At 45.6% G+C, this 27,289-nt stretch overlaps 1 long non-coding RNA gene across 1 annotated transcript; it reads right to left on the minus strand.

Annotated features, from left to right (window-relative positions):
* Nucleotides 1-27,289, minus strand: LOC137559845 (uncharacterized). The gene is made up of 4 exons (XR_011029812.1): nucleotides 27,168-27,289; nucleotides 22,455-22,528; nucleotides 8,381-8,422; nucleotides 1-70 (listed from the first exon to the last, which is right to left on the minus strand). It is a non-coding gene; the product is annotated as an uncharacterized lncRNA (long non-coding RNA).

Raw genomic sequence — 27,289 nt, forward strand, 5'->3', positions numbered from 1 at the left:
TGTTGTCTCTGTCTTCTCCAGCCATGTTTATTTTACACATGTTTACTATCTAATCCTGTCCTTGAATTCCCTGTGGGGAGGAGGGGGAGGGGGGGGGGTGTGTGGAAGGGTTTCTGTCATTCAGAATCAGAATCAGAATCAGAATCAATTTTATTTTGCCAAGTAAGTTTGCACCTACAAGGAATTTGTCTTGGCAGTTGCTTAACAAACACAAACACAAACAAAAACTATACAAGGGCAGACAGTGTGTATATTACAAGTCAAGGACATTATAAGTATAGTGGCAGTAAGCAATGTGAGAATTGTTCATTTACAGTTCTGTGCTGATCAGGGGCGTCGCTAGCCCTATTTTGGGGGGGCACGTGCCCCCAATCTGTCCTGGGGTGCCACAGATCTCCGCCCGGCCGCCCCCTCTGGCAGCGGCTCCCTCCAGCCTCCGCCGCCGCATCACTCAAACCTCAGGATCAGGCGGCGAGCCGGCGACCAATCGTGCGGGCGCTAGGACCCAGCGCCCGCACTGATATGCGGAAGTGACATCACTTCCGCATATCGAGCGGGTGCGTCCGGCGCCCGCTCTTACTGGTCAGGTCGCCGCTGATCCTGAGGTCTGCTACGAGGTAAGGGGGGTGGGGGGAGCGGCGGCGGCTGGAGGGGGGGCCTCCCTGGCACTCACTCACTCCCTAAAGGGGCTCCCTGGCACTCACTCACTCCCTAAAGGGGCTCCCTCGCACTCACTCACTCCCTAAAGGGGCTCCCCCTGGCACTCACTCGCTCCCTAAAGGGGCTCCCTGGCACTCACTCGCTCCCTAAAGGGGCTCTCTGGCACTCACTCGCTCCCTAAAGGGGCTCCCTGGCACTCACTCGCTCCCTAAAGGGGCTCCCTGGCACTCACTCGCTCCCTAAAGGGGCTCCCTGGCACTCACTCGCTCCCTAAAGGGGCTCCCTGGCACTTACTCACTCCCTAAAGGGGCTCCCTGGCACTCACTCACTCCCTAAAGGGGCTCCCTGGCACTCACTCACTCCTTAAAGGGGTTCCCTGGCACTCACTCACTCCCTCAAGGGGCTCCCTGGCACTCACTCACTCCCTAAAGGGGCTCCCTGGCACTCACTCACTCCCTAAAGGGGCTCCCTGGCACTCACTCACTCCCTAAAGGGGCTCCCTGGCACTCACTCACTCCCTAAAGGGGCTCCCTGGCACTCACTCACTCCCTACATGTGCTCCCTGGCACTCACTCACTCCCTAAAGGGGCTCCCTGGCACTCACTCACTCCCTAAAGGGGCTCCCTGGCACTCACTCACTCCCTAAAGGGGCTCCCTGGCACTCACTCACTCCCTAAAGGGGCTCCCTGGCACTCACTCACTCCCTAAAGGGGCTCCCTGGCACTCACTCCCTAAAGGGGCTCCCTGGCACTCACTTACTCCCTAAAGGGGCTCCCTGGCACTTACTCACTCCCTAAAGGTGCTCCCTGTCACTCACTCACTCACTCCCCAAAGGGGCTCCCTGTCACTCACTCACTCCCTAAAGGGGCTCCCTGGCATTCACTCACTACCTAAAGGGGCTCCCTGTCACTCACTATCGGGGTCCCTGTCACTCACTACCTAACTGGAGGCGCCTGTCACTCACTAGCTAACCTGGGGGTCCCTGTCACTCACTACCTAACTTGGGGGGCTACCATATTAAGGGGGCATTCTGCCTATTTATGTGAAATGCTGTCTATTTATGTGCCTCATGACTGCTGAATTTGTTTTGTTGGGAGCCTTATGATTTGTTGGGGGCCTCATGATTGCTGAATTTGTCTTGTTGGGGGCCTCATGATTTGTTGGGGGCCTCATGATTGCTGAATTTGTCTTGTTGGGGGCCTCATGATTTGTTGGGGGCCTCATGATTGCTGAATTTGTCTTGTTGGGGGTCACATGATTGCTAACTGCGAGACTATGGGAAAAGCTGAATCCTTATCATATGAGACAATAGCATTAAACCTACTTTTTTAGCTTTTTAAAACAGAAAATAAAACTGGGAGGTTCTAAAAAATTGAATACATTTTTCAGGAGTAGGATGGATGAAATTGTTTATCTTCACAGTTTATTTTCAACTTGGATTTTCCATAATGTTAATGTATGAGTTAAAACGTTTGTACAGTATTTAGTTTAAATTGCGGTTGCCACTTTGCGATAGATACCGGTAAGTGACTTTTGGGTTGCAGTTTGGGCACTCGGCCTCCAAAAGGTTCGCCACCACTGTCATAATCTAATGTCCCACCATTGCTAGGTTCATGTAAATTTGTCTCCACCCGGCCGTTACAACTTACCACACCTATATTCTGGTCCATGGCCCACCCATTTTTCGGTGCGGCACGATAAGCACGCCACACAACGTGATCCTCATATTTTTGCCACGCTAGCTGCAGTGTGCTGAATTCTGCTGCCTACAGTATGTACAGTATACGCTGTTCTCTAGTGCCTGCACTGTGTGCTGATTTACCTCCAGTGTGTACAGTGTAAGGTGTTACTCTGTGCCTTTACTGATTGTAAACCAGCTGTATTGTATGCTGATCCCTGCTACTTTCAGTATGTACAGTATTAGCTGTAAAGCCTGGTACACACATGCAATTTTGATTAGCCAATTTTAGCTCTGTTCATAAAATTCATTGTCTGTTGGCCCACTTACTGTGACGGGGGTGGTAAAATTGGGGGTCAGTGATTGACCAATCAAAATTGTATGTGCGTATACATCTTTGATCTATGCCTATACTGATTGTAAATTATCCAAATAAAGGACAGGGGGCTCCATCCAATATTTCGATGGGCAGGCCCGTTATCTGTAGCTTACACCGCTGCTAAGTTCATGTACATTTGGCCCCACCCATGGCCACGCCCACTCACCGCATGGCTTTGGCCACGCCCATTTTTTTTGCCGCGGCGCGATACCTTCCCGCCTGGTGCCCACAGGTGCCCCCGATCTCTAAGGACCCTAGAAACGCCCCTGGTGCTGATTGCTATCAAGTCCTAGCAGCTGTAACGTGGTTCAGCATTAAGTATGGCTACCGCTTGAGGAAAAAAGCTGTTCCTGTTCCTTTTCAACTCTGCAGCCTGTTTATCAGCTCAGAGATGAATATACAGTGCTATTTAGGATTTTGTAGAGAGGAGAGTGTAGTGACTTATTTTGGAATGGACATGTTCACGGATCCAATGTTATTTATAGGTTCATTGTACACTTGTCAGACTGCAATGGATCTGTTTGATCCATTGCAGCAAGCGGAACGTAAATTTTGAACCTGCACGATAATTTGCGGAACACTGACGAAGCGGATGACCGACGGAATCAATACAAGCCTATGAGAACGGACAGTGCATGTCACATATGTTCCTTCTCTGTTCACCTGTCTTTCGTCATCTCAGCTCCTCCGCCGCTCCTTCTTATACTGTTCCAGCCACTCTGTCAAATTTAGGAAGCCTTTATGGCCCATGAGTCAAAAAGTTTGCCCTCTACTGGTTTAGACTATATTTCTAAAATTACACCCAAAGCAAATATTTCCATTTTAAGTGCAGTTCATGGAACGGATGAATCATCTACCAGCTTTGTTGGTATCTGTTGAATTCCAGGAGAGGAATCTAATTACATGGTGCTATCCAACACCTGTGTGATGATCCCTGCTTGAAAAAATGTGTTACCAAAAAATATTCACTCTGCTTCTTGCATGTTGCATGTACCTTCCCTGGTTATAAATTGTCCCTCTACACCCCCTCCCCTTATTTTCCCCTATGCAAAGGATTGTAATGTATCTGTTATGCTTTCCACCCAGGGCCGTCATAACACTGGACACACTAGGCAAAAACCTAGAGGAACCAGTGTGCTGGAAGTTGCACTAATCATCCTGGAGCGACGCTGACCTTACAATCCCCGGATCATAGAGAGCAGGACAGGTGGGCTGCATGGGCTTTCTATGCTCTCTCAGCAGCGAACAGCCTAGACGAGGCAGGGCTTCTTGGCTCGCATCCCGTGTAGTGCCAGAATTTGGTGGCGCTGTAGCCACAATGCTATAGTGCGCGGAAGGGCTGCAGTAATTTGGGGTTCCGGTGGTTGCCAGACCCCGAATTACTTCTCCTTCCGAGTTGAAATGACATGACTCAGAGTGAAAATAGGAATTAATGCCGCCCAGAATTTCACCTGCAGCAGGGTGAGCCGACAATCGGCTCACCCTGCACCGAAAGTGACCAGGCGGCAAACTGCCATGGATCACAGCATAGCTCTATGCATACAGTGTAGAGACTGAGAGCTGGGTGGTCAGAATGGAGGGACCTCATCACGATGTAAGGGTCTCGTATGCATACCATTTTGAAAGCGAACATCCTCCATTAGTACAACTGAATGCAAATTTCATGCAAATTAGTGCAAATTTTGTGCAAGTTGTTTTATCATTACTAGACTTCCTGCTTGATGTGAGTGCAGAGGGTTAATTGTTGTTTGTAGGCTGGATGGGCAGTCTTGTCCAACCCATATGCCCAGCACTCTGAGCTTTGGAAGCTGTAACATCAGAGGGCACCAGGAGAGTGAGAGTGGGCATGCTGGGCAGAGGAAGGGATGAGTGGTGGTGACTATTGAACAGAGGCAGTCCGGAGGAGAGGTGGTGTCTAGGGAATTGTGGCAGCCAGCTTCCTTCCTACTACTTGTTGACCTAGTCCACCTGTAGACAGGACCACAGGAGGAGAGCGACCACCCAGTTCCAGAAGGTTCCAGGGCACCGAGCGGAAACGGTTTCTTTCCGCATGCACTTCCAGTGGTTGCAGGACTGCGACACTTCTTTGTGAGTATAACTACCCACAATATTCTATCATCACATTGGTCCTAACGATACTGCACCATAAGGGTTCCCTGTCTTCCTTTCTCCATAGGCTAAAGGTTATCCATTCCCAGAGTGAAGGGATCTCCTGTTACCTGTATTAATACAATATGCTTGCAATGAGGTTTGCCTTGGGATTCGCAAAGTAGAGGGCAGTGTTTAGGGTGCCAGAACGTCTGTACCTATAGGCCCCTGAGATGTAAATCTGGCCCTATTTCCTCAAATTCATTTGGTGATGTAACTTACATGATGTAAAGTTGACCATTCACAATACAACCCCTCGCATGACTGATCATCTGATTCAATCGTTATGATTGGTCATGCCGATTAACAGATGAAAACCAGCTAACCAATTTGATCAGATTGATGAAATCGATCCAAAAAACAGACTAATCCTTTTCGTCAGTTAGTGGGCTCAACCAAACATTTCTAATGAATCATAACGGTCGAATCAGACGATTGATCGTGCATGGGTTTGTATGGTTATTGGGCACCTTTAAGCCAGTATCAATATTTTGCTTAATACATTCTACATTCTAAATTAGTTGGTGGGAGTCACGGCAACATGTGAGCAGCCATGCCACGCCTGCACAGTATGCCCCAGACAGGGCCGGCGCTACAATAAAGGCAGGGAAGGCAGCTGCCCTAGGGCCCCGGCCCCTGCTGGCAGGCGGCCTGGGACACTGTCTGTGCTGCTGCTGGCTGCAGTGCTGCCAGTGTGTCCTGGGCTGCCCTGACTGTGTGTGGGTGCCGGCCGGGTGCGGAGACTCGCCGCGAGTTTGAGCCTGGCCGGAGCGGGGAGGAACTGAAGAGATACATACCGCTACCGCTGGTTCCAGCGTCGGGTCTCCATGGAAACCACCCGGCGTCCTCTCTTCCACTCAGCGCTGCCGGGCCCGGCTCCACCTCCTGGACGTACATCAGACTGACACCACGCAGGCATGGACGTCAGTGCGTGGACGTCCATGCCTGCGAGGAAAGGGGAGAGGACGTCGTCACGTGACGTCATCACTGGAGCGCACTGGCGGCATCAGCATGCGGAGACTGGAGAGCCTGTCCTGAGCCTGACTGACGTAAATGGTAAGTCAGTCAGGCAATCCTGTGGATGTGCGGGGGGGGGGGGGGCTTTGGTGGTGATGGAGGTTTAGTTGGTGGTTGTGGCCTTGTGGGATTCTGCTTCCTGGGCCTTCCATTGGATTATTTATTTTGTATTTGTATGTGTAAGGGGAGGGGGACTGGGGGGGGGAGCTTTGGTGGTGATGGGGGTGTAGTTGGTTGTGGCATTGTGGGATACTGCTGCCTGGGGCCTTCCACTGAATTTTTTTTTTAATTTGTATGTGTAAGGGAAGGGGGGGGGGGGCTCAGGGAGGGAGGGGGGGGGGAGATCCTGATGCCTGTGGCCTGCCACTAAATTCTTTTTTTGTAAAGGGATACTTAAAGAGAGTCTGAAGCGAGAATAAAACTCGCTTCAGCTCTTATATTCAGCAGGGCATGTGTGCCCCTGCTAAAAGGCCGCTATCCCACACAGCTGAACGGGGGTCCCTTACCTCCCAAATCCCCTTCCTTCTTAGCGTGGATCTCTCCTGGTGAGGCAGGGCTAATGGCCGCAGCCCTGCCGCACGCGCGTCTGTCAGACGCGTATCTCCGCCTCTCCCCCGCCCCTCTCAGTCTTCCTTCACTGAGAGGGGCGGGGGAGAGGAGGAGATCCCCCGCTGATAGACTCGCTGAGAGGCAGGGCCCCCTATTTTTTTTCTGCCCCAGGGCCCCCTTTCACCTAGAACCGGCCCTGGCCCCAGACTGGAGCACTTTCTGGGGCGAATTGCGGAGGATCCCAACATCGCAGGAGGACGGCAAGGGGGCAATCAGCCTAGAGGGGGCTGGAGGAAGTCCCAGGTATGTATAATTAAAAAAAAAAATCCTCCATCTCAGGCTCCCTTTAAGATTTAGTTCAGATCTACAATTTATTGTTTCCAACTTAAATTAATTCCGAAATATACTCTTCACACCCTTCACACCTTGATACCTGTCTGTCTGGAGTATCTGCACCTGCAATGATCTCACTTTTTCTTGGAACTTTGTAGATCACAAAAGCCAAACATTGTTTCATTGAACTTATTTGAACTTGCTTCCTAAATTTTTCTTGACTTATGAGCTGGTATTTCTCTGTTTGAAACAGAGTTTGAAAAAGACCTACCTGTATTTTTCAGACCATAAGACGCACCTGACCATAAGACGCACCTAAGTTTAAAGGGCAAAAACCAGGGGAAAACAAATATAGTATACCTAGGTGCGTCCATGGTGCAGGGGCCTCTTGTGGAGCTTTTCCCCCAAGCTATCTATCTTCTAAGCTGCTTTCAAATTAGCTCTCTGCCATTGTAGTCGGCTGACACAGGAGAGAGATCAAACAGCAGTAGTGATTAGTCAGAGATGAGGGGGAATTAGGCCAAACTCTCTAAATACATACACATTTCTGTGTTTTTCTTCCGACCTGAGCAAGAGTTTAGGTCCTCTTTAAAAAAAATAATCACTGTAACTGCCCCTCCCCCGCAAAGTGTCCGTTACCCCCGGCAACTTCAGAATGAAAAAATACCTCTTTCCCTGCGGCTGTACCTCTCCCCGCTCAGCTCTGGCAGTCTGAGATTAAAATAATGCTTTTCCTTCGGCGGCCCCTCCCCCGCTTAGCCTTCCGTTACCCCCGGCTACTACAAAACTTCAAACAGGTCTACCGTAGCGAGTGACTCCATCACTGCTAAGGCTCCTCCTGTGTCCCATCATTATGCATGGAAGAAAAACAGCACAGCATTTCAAGAAAAACACCTGCTATCTACAGTAAAATATGGGGGTGGTTCCATCATGCTGTGGGGCTGTGTGGCCAGTGCAGGGACTGGGAATCTTGTCAAAGTTGAGGGACGCGTGGATTCCACTCAGTATCAGCAGATTCTGGAGACCAATGTCCAGGAATCAGTGACAAAGCTGAAGCTGTGCTGGGGCTGGATCTTTCAACAAGACAACGGCCCTAAACACTGCTCAAAATTCACTAAGGCATTCATGCAGAGGAACAAGTACAACGTTCTGGAATGGCCATCTCAGTCCCCAGACCTGAATATAATTGAAAATCTGTGGTGTGAGTTAAAGAGAGCTGTCCATGCTTGGAAGCCATCAAACCTGTTTGAACTAGAGATGTTTTGTAAAGAGGAATGGTCCAAAATACCTTCAACCAGAATCCAGACTCTCAGTGGAACCTACAGGAAGCGTTTAGAGGCTGTAATTTCTCCAAAAGGAGGATCTACTAAATATTGATTTCATTTCTTTTTTGTGGTGCCCAAATGTATGCACCTGTCTAATTTTGTTTAAACAATTATTGCACACTTTCTGTAAATCCAATAAACTTCATTTCACTTCTCAAATATCACTGTGTGTGTCTCCTATATGATATATTTAACTGACATTTTTTATCGTAACAACCAACGAATTATACATGAAAATCATGACGATTAACAACGTTTCCCAAACTTTCTCATCCCACTTTATGTGCTTACCTTAGGAAGCTTTGCTTGGGTCAGGTGTCCTTTAAGCATAGGCTGGATTAGGGCGAGACAAAGGGTACAGTTGAAACTAGGTTAGCTTAGACATAAGTTGGGAGAGAAGAGAAAGCCTAAAGTGCTGTACTACCATTGTAAGTTGATATCTGTTTCCAGATCATACAGCATGCACATATTATTGGGTGCAAAATGGATAACGAAACAGAGGACTTAGTGCTGGTCATGTCTAGGAGAACTCATGGAGAAACGTGATTTGTTTCATCAGTTGAAAGATTTGCAAAGCTTTGATTTGCTGTGATCACGTCCTGCTTTAGCACATGATCATGACCAGCAAATCAGACACTTATTTACCTATCACCTGACCAAACTGATCACATGCGTCTCCATGAGTTCTCCTAGATATGACTAGGGTGGACATTAATAATCGTAATTTTGCATCCTAATTAGCAATTACGATGCAAAATCATTATGCAAAATTTTGGGAAAAATCTTAAATAATTTAGTTTGCAAATAAAATCAGGGATCTTAATTTAGCAATTTTGTGTAATTTTTACGCAAAGCCCTTATCAATTATATCACCACCAAAATTGAGTTGTCAAGGGGAATAGTAGAAATAAGACAAAAAAAGAATTTTCTGTTGTAACAAAATAACGTGAAGTTTCCCCTAGTTACGCAAAATTACGAATGGATTAAGCGAAATCAATTGAATGTCCAAATTGTAATTATGTATGCACGTAATTGCAGAAAATTATGCGAAATTTCATGTAATTGCAATTAGCAGTTAACGATCATCACCAGACTGACCTCCTGGGTAGAAATTGTATTTGCCAAATTTATTTCCAAGTTACTATTGTTATGGTTAGGGAGCCATTTTATTTTTATTGCAAGTAGCTTTTTCTTTTGAGGTTTTTTTTTTTGGTCACTTCAGTAGATCTGTGGTTACTGTGAGTAATCACGGATGTCCACACAAATAAACAGATAGCTTTGTTTTTTCCACTTGGGCTGCAGTTTTTGAATTTATTACAGCAGAAATGAATAAATGAGCTACAGAGCGCATTGAGTCTGGTAGAGTTTAAAGGTCTACTCTTTCCCACCAAAGCTATTTGATATCAGCTGCGGAGTGGGTGTGTGTGTGCGGAGGGGTTGCGAACTCTCTTATTTTTACAGCCACAGCCGTGGTATCACAATTGCAGCCGCAGTCAGTGCAAGCGAGGGGGATAGAGCATTCGTGTACTAATCATATGCCAGAATGTGGGTCTAAAAGCTGGAAGGATTTTCAATGAAGCATGAAAGTTAAAGGGCAAAATCATCTCGCCTAACAAAAAAAGTCTTGTCTAGGAATATGAAATGCTCTTCTGAAACACGTGCCAAGTCTTTAACAATCATTAAGAATCATCCAGCCAAGGCATGGAATGCAGCAGAGTAGTAGATAAGTCTGAAGCATAAATAGTGTATATATATATATATATATATATATATATATATATATATATATATATATATACACACACACACACACACACACACACTCATTTTAATGAGTCACAAAAGTGTGCAAATTTTGTCCAAAGTTTCAAGACTTTGTGTGCCACCATTATTTTCCAGCATTGGCCTAACTCTCTCGGGACATGGAGCTCTCTAGAGCTTTACAGATTTGCCACTGTAATTCTCTTCCACTCCTCCATGACGAAGCTGGAGGATGTTAGAAACTTTGCGCTCTTTCACCTTCCGTTTGAGGACGCCCTGTAGATGCTCAATAGGGTTTAGGTCTGGAGATATGTTTGGCCAGTCCAGCACCTCTGTCCTCAGTTTTTTTTAGCAAGGCAGTGGTCGTCCTTGAGGTATGTTGGATGGGACAGCAAATTTACACTGTCATACAAGCTTTACACTGACTACTTTACATTGTATCAAATTGTCATCTTCAGTGTTGTCCCATGAAAAGATATAATCGTACAAATAACTTTTGTGAGATACTATATATATATTACATCCACACAGGAACCACACAAAAGCACAAGCTACTTGAAGGACTGGACTGGATCCACAAAGACGATTACTGATGGACATTAATTATGGATGATAGAACGTAACCACTTAACGTAACAGGACTTATATTTACATCAAGTGTAGTTGTGGAGAGTAAACCACCAGTTGGTTACTAAATGAGGCACATGTGGTGTCATTTTAACTGTGACGAGTTGTAGAATACATTTTGGTGTGTTTTAAAGTTTGGACCCACGTCACATAAAAAATAAGTAGGGTCAAAAGCAATCAAACATAAAAAGTAATTTTCAAAAATATTATCAAACTTGGGAAAGTTTCAGCAAAATACATGAGACTTATGTGGTAACCTTTTAACTGTGATAAGTGGTATAATAGATTTTAGAGTGTTTTATGGTTGAGGCTTATGTTTTGTGTATTCTTTGTAGTGACAAACTGAATAGCCTCCCGAAGGTAGCCCCCCGAAGGTAAGTAATTCTTGTCAAACACCAACCCCCCCCCCAATGGTCCACACTGATCCTCTTTTAGGGTGAGTTTAGTTTTATATATTGTGCTTATTTACTGCTCAGATCCCCTTAACACAATGATTATTTTATATAGTGGCAACTATGATTGTTTCCATACAATTGGTTTATTTGCTATCAATTTCATAATTCGCTGCTCTTTCCTGATTACAGAAATTGTAACTGTAATCCTTACTAATTCTATAATTATACAGTGGGATTATGCGTTGGATTGAGTTTGGGATGCCACCTGTTAGCATTTTCCAGGCTTTGCAGGTACAAATGGTGCTTGATGCCAATCTTACTAACAGGCAATAATATAAAGACAGGGAGACCTGTGTGTTATTCAGAACAGGTGGAATCCCTGTTTAAACCGTGAGTCAGAGTACCTGCTGTATGCTTGTTCAAAATGTATGGCTAAAAATATTAGAAACACAGGATCAGGAGGACTGACAGGCAGCTGGTATTATTTAAAAGAAAATAATTATGGCAGTCTCCATATCCCTCCTACATTGGGTTTCCTTTAAAAAGAACCAGAGACGAAGCACCCTCATGTATTTTATTACATTTATCAGTGGGAACATGACAGTAAACACCTACCCTGCTTTTAGTTTCATTCTTATCTGCTTAATTAGTCTATTATCAGCTGTGATAAGAATCCCCGACTGGCTCAGTCTAGGTTTGACCTGGAATCAATATAGCTGTGTCACTCTTCTGTGGAGTCTTTTCAAGCCCAAGCCTGCCACCTCCTGGCTCAGATTTCCTGCTTTGCATACTGAGAGCTGTGATGACATGGGAGGGGCTGCTGCTGCTGACAGAGAATCTCTGATACAGACAAATGTGGCTGCTGTGTGATCTATGTGCTCTGTGTGCACTCTGCATAGATACTGATGATGACTGCAGTTTAATTCCTATGAGAGACACTTCCTAGAGGCAGCTGCACATCATACCAAAATGAAAGCACACAGATAAAAGGCTGCAGCAGCCTTTCTCATATAGCCTAGATAGCAGCCTAGTCTCATATAGTCTAGACAGCACATCCAGAACAACTCATAACCCGGAAACAGAAGGGATATGAGCCGGCGGCCATATTGGATTTTTCCTGGAGCAATAATGGATAAAAAACACTAAAAAAGGCACACCAGAGCGGCGAAATTATCAGGTAGAACATTTATTCTTTACAAGCTATCGACTGATATGTTTATTTTGTGTGAATAGTTCATCTCTGGTTCCCTTTAGAGCACAACTGAAGTGATACAGATATGGAGGCTGTTTTATTTATTACATTTTAAACAATACCAGTTGCCTGGTGCTCTGATGATCTTCCCTGCATCAGGAGTGTCTGCATCACACACCTGAAACAAGAATGCGGCATATCCAGCCAACCTTCAGTGATTGCATTGTTTAAATAAAATAATAAAGGAAATAAATATGGCTGCCTCCATACTTCTCTCACTTCAGGTGTCCTTTAACCCCCTTGGCATTATGATTCCTAATTTTAGGGTCTAAAAGCGGTGCAATTTTTTTTTGCCTACTTTCAGACCCTACACCTGGAAAAAATCATGCTGCCAGGGAGATCTGCACAGCCCATCACTCACTCACCTCCCTTGTATCCACTGCTGCAGTTTCCCCTCCGTCCTCCAGGTGGCACTGCAACCCTAAAGTGAGATGGCTGGCTGTTGTCATGACGACAGACGGCGATATCACCAGGGGAAGCAGAGCCTCGGAGGAGCGGAAGAATGGCGGCCAACGTCGGGATCCCCTGGGAGGTGAGTGGAAATGTCAGCTGCGCACATTGCTTAGAGCCTCCGGCAGCTACCCTGAGTGCAGGCTGGGGTTTTCCGCCCGGATCGTAGCTCAGGGTTACCGCCAAGGAGGCTACGGTTAAAACACAAAGCTGGGGAGTAGGTTCTTTGCAACTAGTTGCCTATTGGTTTTCACTAAGACAGACTGCACTGTGTGGTGCCTCCTATTGTTCCTTTGTAAGAGCGCACATGTAGGCCCAGTTCCTACAAGTGTGCATCGAGAGATATCATCTGTGGGACAGTTTTTAGAACTTGAGATATGCCACTGTCATCTTAAGTCTGCAGGCGGAGACTGAAATTTGGGCACTTGCGGCTAATGGACGATTTGGGTGCCCCGTAGGCGCTAAGAAAATCGGCTATAAGCTGCCCAAAGCAAAAAAATGGGCACGGGATAATTGTTTTGAAAATTACATCATTTTTGAAAATGTTTATCATTTTAAATATAAGAACGTTATAGTTTGACATTTTTTAATGTTTAATATTTAGAAGTTATTTATTTTTTCAAGTTATGGTTTTAAAATATATAGTTTCCAATATTTTAATGTTAGGAAGGGGGGTTGTAGGGTTAGGCGTCAAGAAGGGATTTTTTGGGGTTAGGCATCAGGAAGGGGGGGGGGGTAGGGTTTGGTTTCAGGAAGGGGGGGTTAGGGTTAGGTTTCAAGAACGGGGGGGGGGGGGGGTTAGGGTTAGTCATCAAGAAGGGGTGTTTTAGAGTAAGGCGTGAAGTAGGAGTGTTTTAGGGTTAGGCGTCAGGAAGGGTAGTTTTAGGGTTGGGTATCAGAAAGTATGGTTTTAGGGATAGACGTCAAGAAAGGAGGGCTCTGTGTGTGAGGCGGGTTAGGTGAAGTTGTAGTAAAATATTGCTAATATGTACCAATATTTTATTATGGTAATTTACACTATTTACACTTTGAAGAGACCCTGTAACAAAATTTTCAGCCTTATTTCTTCTATTCTACACGTTCCTATACCTGTTCAAATGTGGCCTCTGTATTTCTGCAGCCTTTTCTAGCTGCACAGTGGCTATTTTATCTCTGTTAACTTCTTTCCTTTGTCAGCTTTGTCGGCTCAGGCAGGGATGTGCTACTCTGCTGTGATAGGTAGAAGTTATACACACCCTCTGCACACCCCCTCCATGCTCTGTATGAGTCCCAGACTGAGCTTCTCTCAGCCTATCACATGCTGGTTAGCAGCCATGTTTTTTGTTTGTAAACACTGCCTAAAACTGGCAATTACAAGCCAGGATTGCAGCAGGGAGTGGCAGAAACAGCACAGAGGGGCCCAGGAGAACATAATGAATAGAATGGTATGCTTTTTATTGTAAGAATAATAGAGTACAGATTCTCTTTAAAAACCAAGTATAATGGTAGATATTAAAGAAAACCTGTACTGAAAATGAAAAGTCAAAATAAGCATACACAAGTCATACTTACCTTCCGTGTAGTCTACTCCTCAGTGTCTTTCTCCTCTCCCGCATCCTGTTTGTTCACTGTGATCAAGGGAATTTTCCGTCCTCCATTTTGAAAATGGCCATTACCCATAACAGCCTTCTGGTCAGCACACAGTTAAACTGTAACATCGCCCACTTGAGCCAAAGGGAAACATGAACATTACCTGGTACATCCGTTTTCCTCTCAGCTATAACTGACAGCAACTGATATTTTACTGACAGCAACTGATTTCAGATCTGACAAAATATTGTCAGAACTGGAAAGGATCATTGTCAGAAGAAAATGGTGAGCTTCTGAGAGGAACTGATGGCAAGGTAACTATGCAATGTTCATTTGAAGTTACCTCATGTGTTTATTTTAAATAATTTTACTCAGTACAGGTTCTCTTTGAAGATAATTTTATTAACGAAAATGGGCTCCCATTTTTTCTTGTGTCCCTATTTCATGCACATGTCTGCAGGTACTTTTATTATCCATGGAAAGTGAGGCCAATAAAATTCAGGTTTGTCTGAAACTTACCGTAGTTAAATGGATTACCTATCTGGTAGATTCCACCAGCACAGGCCGTGCAAAACCTCACAGAGGAACATTAAAGCATATTTGTGGATAGAAATGGAAAAAAAGATACAGCTGGATCCCATTAGAGTATAAAATAAACGACGCCAGGATAGTTTGCGTCCTAGAATTATTTATGTCAGCATGAGCATATAATTGCTTTGGTTTCTCTAATTAATTGTAGCATTTTCATGTGTTCTGCAACATTTCCCAGACAGATAAAAGAAAGACAGGCCTACGCGCAGGGCAGGCATATTTCACTGATACGCACTACCATTCAAGGACGGGCCTGTGTTAGCAATTGGAGAAAATAGTGCAGCATGTTGTTCTGTTTACATGGAGTTGTATTTTGAACTGTGGATGCCATGATGAAAGCCTCCTGAGGATTACGAAGAGTATTTTGGATGCTTTTTATGAGTTTATCACTGGTTACCAAAAACAAGACGGTAATTATCATAGATTTACATAGCCCCAGTATTTTCCGTGGCACAGTTGCGTGACACAGACACACTATACATACAATTACGTGACACAAACAAAGGGTGAGACATTCAAGTATGAGACGTGGGCAAATAGTTTTATAAAGGCTCATGTCTTAAAATCTGCCTCATTCCTACAGCCAACAAACTTTGTTATGTACACCCACACCCCAAACCTCCCACCAACAGGGGCATAACAATACCCCCTCGCCATTGTGGGAGGGCCCAAAAGCTAGGAAGCCTGCCCCTGTATGTAATGCAGAGCAGCAACGGAAACTTTAAAGAGAACCTGTTCTGAGCAAAATTATTTAAAATAAACACATGAGGTAACTTCAAATGAAGATTACATAGTTACCTTGCCATCAGTTCCTCTCAGAAGCTCACCATTTTCTTCTGACAATAATCCCTTCCAGTTCTGACAATATTTTGTCAGATCTGAAATATATCAGTTGCTGTTAGTAAAATATCAGTTGCTGTCAGTTATAGCTGAGAGGAAAACTGATGTGCCAGGTAATGTCTATGTTTCCCTATGGCTCAAGTGGGCGATGTTACAGTTTAACTGTGTGCTGACCAGAAAGAAGTTATGGGTAATGGCCATTTTCAAAATGGAGGAAGTAAAATTCCCTTGATCACAGTGAACAAACAGGACACGGGACAGGAGAAAGACACTGAGGAGTAGACTACATGGAAGATAAGAATGACTTGTGTATGCTTATTTTGACTTTTAATTTTCAGTTCAGGTTTTCTTTAAGATCTGACAGAACTGACAATTTTTGGACTAGTCCATCTCCTCATGGGGGATTCTCAGGGGGCATAGGTAGGTCAGGTAAGCCTCTGGGCCATCCAGAGATTTCCCCCTACTGAGGTAAGTATTTAACTTTTTTTTAAGGTTACAGTCACTCTTTAATGGAAACATTGTTGAAGTCCTAAAAGTGAATGCAGAGATGTACAAAGACTTTCTTTTTCTGAACAAGGTATAATCAGAAACAAGGGAGATGCAGTAACTTCAGATGAAGTGGTGACTACGAGGGGAGAGTGTCGTGAGCAATGGCCCGGAAGCTTATTGCTTATACGTTGGCTGCGTGGATAGTAAGAGGATGGGTATTATATTGGTAAGCCTCTTAAAAGCAAACTACAAAGACAATAATGACTTGAACTGAGATTGCCCTTGGAGTTGAAAATAACCCCGGGGAACTTCTTGGGCGGAAACCCTAATTTATTTTTTTACGCCATATATTTTTTTTCGTACAGCTGTTTGATCAAGAATTGATCTCCATTAGCAACCATGCTGGCTCATAGTTTTTGTCAGGTACTGCTGAATCATGCCATCAGTGGTTGATTAGGGCTTCTCCAACAAAAGAGCCAAAGTGGCCATCTGGGCCCTTATTCAATTCATTTTTTCTCCTAAGTTTTCTCCTAGGTCATGCTAGGGATGCTCAACTCAAGTCCTTCGAGGGACATATCCATGCTGGTGTTACAGATGTACAGAGAAATGGAGAAATGTGCTCTTCTTGACGAACCACACCTTTCCTCATTCACTCCCATCAATTAATTTGAGGTGTACCAAAAATGTGTGAGGACCTCGGCGCTTGAGGACTGGAGTTGGGCATCCCTGTCCTAAATGATATTTTCCCACCTTATCAATTAAATGGTTTTTTTTAACCCACCAGAAAGCAAGAAAATAGTCAGAATAATTTTGACAATACCTTTATACCTACTTTTTGGAAACATTTCAATTGCAGAATGCTGAAAAGTTATTTTAAACAGACGAAAAGTTTTTTCCTAGGACAGTGACCTGCAAACTTGGCTCTCCAGCTTATTAAGGAACTACAAGTCCCACAATGCATTTGCCTTTATGAATCATGACTGTGGCCAGGGCTGGGCCGAGGCAGAGGCAAGAGAGGCTCCAGCCTCAGGGCGCAGTGTAGGAGGGGGCACACAACTCACTCAACTATCATTCCCCTATTGTGTTTGAAGCAGAGAGAAATAAGAAAAGGGGCTACATGGCAGTGACTGCAAGCCAGATAACTAGAGATGAAGGTATTCGGGGCCCTTGGATGCCTCTAATGGCCCATACTCACGGGCTACAAATGTCGCCGCAACACGCGACAGGGCGCCCGTGAGTATGCGGCGTTGCACGGGCGCGCACCTGGAACCGTCGCTTGTCGCTGATGTCGCCGGGCGATTGAACCGCTCAATCGCCTGGCGACAGTCGCCACCGCAACTCTGCTGGAACTGTCGCTAGTCCGCGTGAGTACGCGGACTAGCGACAGCAACAAGATAAGAAATGCATTGGGCACTCCGCCGTGTGTATGCGGAGGGACCTGGCGACGAGCTGTCGCGCACACGCTCACGTGTGCTGGCGACAGGCCAAAAAGTTGCCCGTGAGTATGGGCCATTAGTCTAATAGCAATCAGTGTGTGACAGCTGGGGTGGGAGGGATGGAGGGGCGCACTTTGGTGTCTCAGCCTCGGGTGCTGGAGGACCTTGTCCCGGCTCTGACTGTGGCGGTCAGACTCCTGCAATTCATTGTGGGACTTGTACTGTAGTTCCTTAACAGCTGGAGAGCCAAGTTTGCAGATCACTGTCCTAGGAGAAAACTTAGGAGAAAAAATTAATTGCATATGGACCCTGATCTTCAAAAGAACACCCTGCAAGGGATGATGGACCATTGTCCCTAGCAGATAACACAACATTTCCTGCTGGAGACCACAAGGTCCCTGGAATTTTTCTTTGCCTTGGTGGGAAAAAAACAATATGACACAAAAAGCATGAGATACGCTTGTGTGAGAATGTAAATCCCGATGAATTTTCAATGATCGCAGGAATTTCTTGCTTTGACTATATTTGCCATTTAGGCAGGTGTTGACCACCTGTAAATTCCTGAGGACTGAGTTTCTGATCAAAGAAGATGCCATGTTACGTAATTATAGGGGAATTTGCCCTGTGGTTTAAAAAATACTAGAGAAAATGGTTTAGCTCTTTTGTCATAGAAAGTTTTCAGTTGCTTTCACATGCAATTAAACATGACGTATCTATGTATGTATTGTGTCTTAAATAGTGTCTACAGGTATTTCCTCTTTTAGTCTTAAAGTGTACCAGAGACGAACTCATATAAAAGATGTATACATACTTACTCCAGCCCCATGCGCACGGATCGCTCCTACGCTGCCATTCTCAGTCTTCTCCAGCCCCGGTACCGGGTCGCGTAACTTCGGCCAGTCGCGGCCAGCCTGAACAAGCACAATGCACTCTCTCCGTCTCTCTTAGGCTCAACACACACCATACGATCTTGGTTGTACAGATTTACCAAATCTATAGTATAAGGGCCAACAGATTGAAAATACCTTGAATGATTAATTGGATAAGCTCTTATACTACATGAAAGTGGTAAGATTGAACAACCAAGATTGTATGGTGTGTGTTGAGCTTTATTCTCCAACGCCTAGACCAAGGGAGCCCACTGCACATACTTCAAACTAACCGCGACTGCCAAAGTCACAGGACCCGGTACCAAAAAGGGAGAAGACTGAGGACGGCGGCGCGGGAGCAATCCATGCAGATGGGACTGGAGGAAGGTATGTAAAAGATTTCTTTTATATGAGATCGTCTCTGGTTTCCTTTGAAAAGAACCTCCAGTATAAAAGACAGAGCCTGTCATGCCAGGCTCTGTCATAATGATGCAGGATTGGGGGTGAGGAAGGGGGGGGGGGGTGGAATAGAAATGCTCTTGAACAGTGCTGTAATGTTCCAATGTTCACACCCTTTCCCTGGCCTCCCCTTGGTGACCCTCACAGCCTGGAGGCCCATCTCACAAAAGTCATAGAACAAGTGTGGCCATCATGATCTTCACACCCATAACAAGTGTAGCCACAAAACCACCTGGTCTAAAGTATATCGGAGAAAGGGAAGGTTAGTAGTTGTGGCCCCCCACAGCTCTGGGCCCCGCCGTGATCACAGGTGCTTCTCTCCTCTAGTTACACCCCCTGCTCTTGAAGTCAGAATCATCAGGATAATCATCAGGATAAGCCACCCCCTGATGTTAACTGAGTGTCTATCCTTTTGAGTTGTTGGAGGCCCTCTATCCTCCAGGTTTAACCCGAGACTTTCTCTTCTCAGCATCATGGACAAGCCACGTGCTTTTTCTTTCATTTACCTCGTCCTCTTTTCCTCTTGTGGACGTGTGTGAGTCCAAACCCTTTAGCATTTCCAGGTAGATACTAGTACCTTTTGTCATCAGACGCTGCTGATATGATGGGGAAAAGATTGGCAGTGCTCAATCAAGCTGCAACTGAAATGATACCAACAGCCTGACTGAGCGCAGCCAATCTTGTCGCTGTTATTATTATTATTACTAGCCAACCCGCGTCGTAGCATACGCCGCATCTATCTATCTAATAGAGTACGTGCCTCAACCTTGAAGCAAGAAGAAGTAGGCTTTCCGTGAGAAAATGTATGCGTGCTCAAACACCAAGTTTAACCCTAGCAAGTCTGGCTTTGCAAATCCGGCCTAATTGGCTGGCTATTCATGAGGCAATGCTCATGCAAATATGCATTTGCTTTCGCATGCCAAACTATGCAGGGTCAAAAAACCAATACTGCAAAGTGCTCTCTCGCTGCCTGGGAACCACAGCGGCACCCGGAGTGGGAGGCTGGGTGCCCCCCCCCCCCCCCCAAGCGTGGCCAGCGCTGGGGAGAGCCGTCCGCACCCACCTCCTAATATTAAAAACAGCCACTTACCTTATCCATTGGGTTCTGCTACATGCGCATACATTTTGTCATGGAAAGCATTTTGTGCAGTTTTTATCCTTTGGAGGCAGGTGGTGGATGGCTTGCTCCGGTGGTGTGAACCCTGGAGTGAATGCGCCTGTCCTCCCCCCCCCCCCCCTCTGGAGTGCTGTATGTGAGCCAGCCCTGAGCTCTAAAGCTCGGGGTGACCCATGCTTCTCTCCTTTCTCATGTGGTGCCCCCAAATTAATGCGCATGTAGCAGAACGCAATGGACGTTAAGGTAAGTGCCTGTTTTTAATATTGGGAGGGGGTGCAGACGGCTCTCCCCGGCGCTGGCCACACTTGGGGGGGGGTCATCCATGCCACCCAGCCTCCCCCTCCGGGGTGCCGCTGTGGTTTCCAGGCAGTGAGAGAGCCTGGGACCCTGCGGTCCCCCCAGTTGTATAAAATGGGGGCATTGGGAATCCTCCCCGTGGCGCTCCTGGAGGCCTGGAGCACACCAAAAACTGCTAGCAGACCCGCAAAATGCTAGCAGATTTTGAAACGCTTTTTCTTATTTTTCTGTAGCATTTCACCTAGCATTTTGCGGTTTTGTAAAGCGTTTTTGGTGTAGTAGATTTCATATATTGTTACAGTAAAGCTGTTACTGAACAGCTTCTGTAACAAAAACGCCTGCAAAACCTTCTCTGAACTGCCGTTTTTCAGAGCGGTTTGCGTTTTTCCTATACTTTACATTGGAGGCAGAAACGCCTCCGCAATCCAAAAAATGCCTCACCTCGGGAGGATGCGTTTCAGCAAAACGCCTCCCGCTCTGGTGTGCACCAGCCCATTGAAATACATTACCCAAGCGTATCCGCAGCCGCAAGTGGATCGCAAAACGCTGCCGAACCGCTCTGGTGTGCACTAAGCCGGATAGTGCTAATGTAGCATGTAGCAGGGTGAATGCTTTGTGGTATTGGTTTGTGCATGCATTTGCATGAGCATTGCCTCATGAATAGCCAATTAGGCCAGATTTGCAATGTCAGACTTGCTAGGGTAAGGCCTCTTTTCCATGGACTGTGAATAGGCAGTGAAATGCCTCTCAAACTCTCACAACTGCTGCCTGGTAACTGCTCACTGCTGCCTGGTAACTGCTCGCTGCTGCCTGGTAACTGCTTGCTGCTGCCTGGTAACTGCTTGCTGCTGCCTGGTAACTGCTTGCTGCTGCCTGGTAACTGCTTGCTGCTGCCTGGTAACTGCTTGCTGCTGCCTGGTATCTGCTCACTGCTGCCTGGTAAATGCTTGTTGCTGCCTGGTAACTGCTTGTTGCTGCCTGGTATCTGCTCACTGCTGCCTGGTAACTGCTTGCTGCTGCCTGGTAACTGCTTGTTGCTGCCTGGTATCTGCTCACTGCTGCCTGGTAACTGCTTGCTGCTGCCTGGTAACTGCTTGTTGCTGCCTGGTATCTGCTCACTGCTGCCTGGTAACTGCTTGCTGAGCACACAGCTCAACAGTCCGTGGAAAAGAGGCCTTAAACTTGGTGTTTGAGCATGCATACATTTTCTCATGCAAAGTACTTCTTCTTCTTGTTTGAAGGTTGAGGCACTTAGTCTATTATATATATAGATTATTATTTATTGTATTTATAAAGCGCCAACATATTACGCAGCGCTGGACAATAAATAGGGATACATACAATATTTAGGGGTGACATACATCAAAATGACAATACCTGAATACAAGAAAGACCAGATCATGCAGCACAGTATGAGTACAAGGTAATGCTTAGTCAGTCACTGGATGGAGCATGGAGATTAGGCAAGTTAGGTTCACTCAGATGCCTAGCTAGCATGGGTTCACAGTAATGGAGGTGCATGATCCGGTTGGACACAAAAGGAGGAGGACCCTGCCCAAAGGCTTACAATCTAAAGGGAGAGGTAGGGACATGAGAGGTAGGAGACCAGAGTTCAGCTGTGGGTTTAGAGCACTTGTGAGGGGTAGTAGGCCAGAGTGAAAAGGTGAGTTTTGAGGGCTTTCTTGAAGATGTTGAAGGAGGGGGCTGCCCTAATGGGTTCTTTAGAAAATGTGTAGACCATTCATGGCTAGCAGCCTCAGGTTCATACTATGTTTTAAATGTCAGCTAGTGGTTAGGTTTGCTAATGGTTAGGTCTCTTCCGAGACAGCACGTCATCGTCGTGGAAGAGTCCAGTAGTGAACAATCTGTGCACAGGCTGTCCTTGAAGCCAACGTCCTCCTTTGCTGCATCTAGTTTGAATTCAAGTTGTGTAATCTGCCCATGTGTGGGCTCTGCACATCTATGCAGCTGGTCAACTCGGGTGCAGCCTGTATTTGGAAGAGCTGCCAATATCTCCTGCTGCTGCTATGATGATTAGGGGTGGTAGTTTATTTTTGGGCCCTGAAGTTTCTTGAAGAATTACTTGCACAACCCCTCGGGGGGTTCATGACTGGTCTGCCATGGGCACACATGGGGCAGACTTTCTCTAATGTAATTATACCTTGTTATACATGCTAAGATTTCATTAGAAGTCTATTTACTTAACATTGTACCTTGAAATTACTGTATCCCATGTATCCGATATTTGTCCTATGTACTATGTACAGCACTACGGAAGATGTTGGCACTATATAAATAAAAAAATTAAATAAAAACACGTATAATTGACAATGTGACGTTTATCTGTTTCCTCATTGTTATACCAAAACCTCTTTGAAAATAAAGAATTTAGAAAAAAAGAATATTTACCTAATAGGCCATAATTTATTCATTCAGGTGAGCGCTCTGCCCCCCCCCCCCCCCATCCCAAATGTGGGGGTCTGGCTCACTGAGACCAAACAGTATTCTAATGCAAATAAAACGTTAGTGTTCACATACCCTTAATGAGATATTCATCATTCTGCTCCAAAATGTATCTTGCTGCATATGTCACTTCCTTTCACAACCCTACAGATGTGCTGCTGCACACCCTTGCATTGTGTGAAAGGAAATAGAAATGGCAGCCTCCATACTCCTGTTACTTCAGAAGTCATTTGTAATGATCGGTGTCAGCACACAGAGAGAATCTGATTATTGGTGATCTGCAGTATCACCAAGAATACAGATATATACCTGATTATTGATGATCTGCAGAATCACCAATAATCCAAGTATAACTAACCTCTGGACACCTATATAGTGTGAGTGTTTGATGCAACAGTAATGACTTTTGAGTGGGACCACCCGAGGAGCAGGTGATCCTTGGCAGTATGGGAAATACCTCCCTCTGGGAAGTGCAAAAACCTTCCAGCAGCCTGAGACATCCAAAGGGGTGGAGCCCCAGGCTGGATAGCAGGAAGGACTTGTGGCTTAGTGACACCTGGAAGGTGGGTGTCACCAGCAGGTCTGGAGACTAATCTCTCAATGGAGAGGGATAGCTCTCAAGGTCGGGCAAGCCAGGTCGGCAACACACAGGCAGATAAGGTACAGAGACAGAAGGCTGATTCTGTAACCAAGGGCAGGCAGGGTTGGCAACAGGTAATCAGATATGCGTAGGTACCGAATCAGAAAGCAGAGGGATAGTCAGGAATGCAATAGGTCATAACAGATATCAAACAATGCCTAGTCTGGGGTGTGAGGTCGGTGGTCTCAACACCCTGGAACTAGTCTGAAGTATAATATGATGGTACACAGAATCCCTAGTCTTGGGTGTGAGGTCCGTGGTCTCGACAGCCTGGAACTAGTCTGAAGTATAACACAATGATAACACAGAATCCCTAGTCTTGGGTGTGAGGTCCGTGGTCTCGACACCCTGGAACTAGTCTGAAGTATAACACAATGATAACACAGAATCCCTAGTCTTGGGTGTGAGGTCCGTGGTCTCGACACCCTGGAACTAGTCTGAAGTATAACACAATGATAACACAGAGCCCCTAGTCTTGGGTGTGAGGTCCGTGGTCTCGACACCCTGGAACTAGTCTGAAGTATAACACAATGATAACACAGAATCCCTAGTCTTGGGTGTGAGGTCCGTGGTCTCGACGCCCTGGAACTAGTCTGAAGTATAACACAATGATAACACAGAAGTAATCTGGCTCAGTGTGAATTCCCAGGTCCTCCTGGTTCTAATACACTGTGGGATCTGACTAAGGTCTGAGTGCTTTCACGTAAGTGTTCTCAACGGCAGACAACTTGAGACTGACCAGCAGTAACTATATATAGAGCGGCGCTCTCTGGCGCCACCCATCACCGATCAACCAATAGCCACTTGCTCTGAGGTCAGCTGACCAACCTGGTCAGCTGATCCCTCCTCGTTTGTCATAAAGGTTCTGCCTGTCAGCGCGCGTATTCCTCAACCTGTGTAAACTAACAGACCCAGCCACACCAGACGCACGCTGCTGCGTGCAAACCGCCGCGCTGGACGCGGAATCAGCCGCCTTGCTGCCAGTGCACGCGGCGGCTTTTCCGCGATCTATTACATCATTTAAGGGCTTGTTCGCAGTAAGCGCGTTTTTGCCTTTTTTTAAGCGCCGGCAATTTGCAAAATCGCCCTAAAAGCTCTTGTGCAATGATTCCCTATGTGTGTTCACATCTGAGCGGTTCAATTCCGATCCTCTCACAATCCACTGCCTGTACCAATTTTAGGGCTATTTACCTCAATGGAAGGTATAGGGAAATCGCAAAACGCTTGAAAAAGTGCTTTGTATAGCGATTTCCCCAGCGCTTTTATGAATAAATACATTGTATTTATTCATTTCTGGGTGAAAGAGCTCACTTCCTGACTAATCGCTCTGCAAAAGTGCTTAGCAAAGCGCTTTATACAAAGTCGCATCGAGCAGGTAAGCACCGAGAGGCGCTAAAAAATATCGTGCAAAAAAATTGATAAAGACTGGTGTCAGCGATTTCGATTTTAGATGTGAACAAAGCCTAAGGGCCCGTTTCCACTTCCGCTGATTCCCCGCTGACGAAATTGCATGCGGGTGCGATTACGCATGCGTATTTTACAGCGATTTCACATGCGATTTCGCATGGGTTAGTATTAATGCAATTTTAACCATGTCACTGCCTGTGTGATTTATATTAGTTTCTATGCGAAATCGCATGCAAAATCGCGGTAAAATACGCATGCCAAAACCGCATGCGATTTCCCTATTAAATACATTACCGGCGATTCGCATAGCGACGTGCGGGGTGCGAATTCTGACAGTTCTTCCGTGCAGATTTCTCCCGCACTGAAAAACGCTCAGGATTACTGACAAGTGGAAATAGGGGCCTTTTACTTGTATTGGCTATGCGAATCCGCATGCAGATAACGCATGCGGATTCGCGATAGTGGAAACGGGCCCTAAGTGATTAGATTACTCTGAAGAAAAACACATTGCTGCTCACTGCTGCTCACTGCACCAAGTTGATGAAAACTGAAGCCTACATGAAAATTATTACTGGACTTACCTGTTTGCTTTTTTTTTTCTTCGTCACAAGATAGGACATGACTTGTACATGAAATGTTAGACTTCTCAGTGTGTTTATCTTAGAAGAGATCATTAATGTGAAGTCCATTATCTGCTCATTTAGTATAGGGAGAGGCTGAAGCTAAACATGATTAAGGAACCTGAACATGTTTGTACTGGGAATCCTTCCCGTTACAAACATATGTGTTTTTTTCCTACTAAGTGTATTTACTTAATAAAGTCTTAGAACCTGTTGGCACTATAATTCCTATAATCACAATTGGAATTTGCACAGAACTTTTTTTTTTTTTACTAAAATCATTTTGTGTAGTATGTGTTTTCACTTTCTGCTTTTTGTAGTGGTTGCATGGGGGGTTGTAAGTTTTAAAGGACAACTGTAGCGAGAGGGATATGAAGGCTGACATATTCAGGGGTGTAACAACAGACTCTGCAAGGGATCCAGCCGCAGGGGGGCCCAGAAGTCTCAGGGGGCCCTGTGGGTAAAGAAGTTTCTTTTCCCTGTCCTGAGAGATTGACAACTAAGGGCACAGAGAGGAAAAAACGTTCTGTTCTCTGAACAATTGTTCTAATGACTGCATTTGCTCAGCCACTGATAAGGAATCATACAGTTTTGCAGACAAAGATTTGTAGACAGTCCCTATTTACTGCTCTTGTAGACAGTCCCTATACAGCTCTCTGCACACCATGTTATATGTGAAAACATGCATGTTTTATCACAGAAGCTTATGTAACTGATAGAGAAAGTGCATGCAATGATCGAAGTTTTGTGTGGGGGGGGGGGGGGGGGGATAGGGGTAAGGGGCCCCATCCAAAGTTTCGCAGGGGGCCCCATGATTTCTAGTTATGCCCATGGACATATTTATTTCCTCTTGAACAATACTAGTTGCCTGGCAGCCCTGCTGATCTCTTTGGTTACAGTAGTGCCTGAATCACACCACAAACAAGCATGCAGCTAATGTTATCAGATTTGACAATAATGTCAGAAACACTAGGGGCTTGATTCACAAAGCGGTGCTAACCTACTTAGCATGTCTAAAGTCTTTAGGCGCGCTAACCAGGGTGCTAAGTAGGTTAGCACCGGTTTTCTCAATCAAATCGCATACTAAGTACCGCACGCAAAGTTAAGTCCCATAGGCTTTCTTTGGGCACTTCGCGCGGAGCGCCCTGCACTCTGTGCAGTGCACGCGTAAAGTTTTACGCACATAAAGTTTGCTTGTTTAGACGTGCTAAGGGGGTTTTCACAGGCGTGCTAACAGTTAGCACCGCTTTGAGAATCAATCCCAAGATCCGCTGCATGCTTGTTCAGTGTCTGTGGCTAAAAGTAATGGAGGCAGAGGATCAGCAGGGCTGCCAGGCAACTGGTATTGCTTATAAGGAAATAAAAATGGCAGCCTCCAGATACCTCTTGTTACCGTTGTCCTTTCAATGCTGGCACTTTAGCAGGCTGTCTGCACAGCTGTGCTTGATACTCATGGGCTGCTGTTTCGGTATTAAAGTGACAATGAAGCAAAAAAAAAAAAAAACCTCATGAGATAATGAATTAATTGTGTAGTACGGCTAATTAATAGAACAGTAAAGCAAAGAAAATAATGTCATATTTTTATTTTCAGATACATAGCTTTTTTTTTTTTATAACATTGCATCCTTCTCTAATAATTGCAGTTTCCACAATACACTCAGTTTTCTAAATGATTTCACAGGTGATTTCACTCTCCCTCTCCCTAAGTAGACTAGTCAGCTCTCCTTGTCTACCTGTTTATCAGAGTGGTATGGAAGAATAGATCGCGCTGTAACCATAAAACATGCCTCTTTTACCTGTCTGGCCCGCCCTTGTTTCCTATTTGCCTCCTTCTCTGCCTTTCAGATGTCGCACATGTGCGCCTGCCGGTAACAGGATAGGGCGTGTCATCCGGCATCAATGACACCCGGCGTATAAG

This window comes from Hyperolius riggenbachi, chromosome 1 (genome assembly GCF_040937935.1).
Source record: "Hyperolius riggenbachi isolate aHypRig1 chromosome 1, aHypRig1.pri, whole genome shotgun sequence".
In the NCBI taxonomy this organism is placed as follows: Eukaryota; Metazoa; Chordata; class Amphibia; order Anura; family Hyperoliidae; genus Hyperolius; species Hyperolius riggenbachi.